Genomic DNA, 1,123 nt, shown 5'->3' with positions numbered 1-1,123 from the left:
AACCCAGAATAAATACCTTATAAAAAGAATTAAAATCTATCCAAACAACTTAAAATACTTAAATGCAGAAACCTTAATTTTCCTTCAGTTGGGCCAGAAACCACCACAGACGCTATGGTCAGTGTTCCAGGGAGAACGAGTGGAATGTTTAAGCCTAGGCCAACCAACATAGCCCTCGACTTTTCAAAGAAATCGTTTACTCAGGTATACTGTAAACAAGGACTGTGGCAACACAGGAAACAAAGGCAGTTGGCAAGTGAAACTTCTAGAAGCTCATGAAAACAATACCATCCAAACTGCAGATGGAAAAGGAGAGACAGGTAGTGCCAGGTTCTCTGCAGTCGTTCGGTCCTGCAGGGTGTCAAACAATCGCTGCTTCCCACACCAGGATGTTAGCCCACAGGAGGGGCTGGCGGGACCTGTCCACTGTGAGGACTGGAGGGCTTTCCAGGAAGGCTGAAGCCTCTCAGGTTAGGAGGCCTCAGTAGAAAGAGGAGCACAGCGATCACCATCCAGGCCATCAAGATCACAGTGATGCTGATGCCACTGTCACCGGAGGGCCCTGGCAATTCCCGAAGGCATTCTGTGTCGGTACAATAGGCCCGGGACTGCCGGAGCAGATTGATGAGTCTTCTCATGGCGCGTTCACGAGAGCAAATACATTCACAGGGATCAAATCCTCCTTCAGTCATGGTTGGTTACCAGCTTGATTTTACTCAACTCTTTAAAGCCACCCAAACAAGTGGTGGGTGGGGAGGGAGGTGGCCTGGAGTATTCTGGACGCCCCTGTCGCTGCGGCTGCTGCTGGCCGCCACCCTCCTCCCCTCCGGATTAGATAGTCAATGTCACTCTTAGCCACTAGACCCGGATCTGCGTTTTGCCTTTTGTATGGGTGGATCACGAGGTTGTCAAGTGTGGGCAGAATCTGGGAGACAGCTTTGCCTATCGAGGTTGGTGTTAGTCTTTGTATGGTTGCCAGGAACCAATTCCAGATCCTCTGGAAGAACAGTAAGTGATTTCAACTGCTGTGATATCTTCCCTGCCCCTTCCTCTATACTTTGATCTTTCTTTCTTTTTTTTTTTTCTTTTCCGGAGCTGGGGACCGAATCCAGGGCCTTGCGGT

At 49.4% G+C, this 1,123-nt stretch overlaps 1 pseudogene; it reads right to left on the bottom strand.

Moving 5' to 3' along the window:
• Positions 1–392: 392 nt before the first annotated feature.
• On the bottom strand, positions 393–692 carry LOC134482247 (small integral membrane protein 14-like; annotated as a pseudogene).
• Positions 693–1,123: the final 431 nt, after the last annotated feature.

This window comes from Rattus norvegicus, chromosome 15, assembly GCF_021556685.1.
Source record: "Rattus norvegicus strain SHRSP/BbbUtx chromosome 15, alternate assembly SHRSP_T2T, whole genome shotgun sequence".
NCBI classification, from domain to species: Eukaryota; Metazoa; Chordata; class Mammalia; order Rodentia; family Muridae; genus Rattus; species Rattus norvegicus.
The sequence above is the reverse complement of the archived record's forward strand: the minus strand, read 5'-3'. Positions and strand labels throughout refer to the sequence as shown.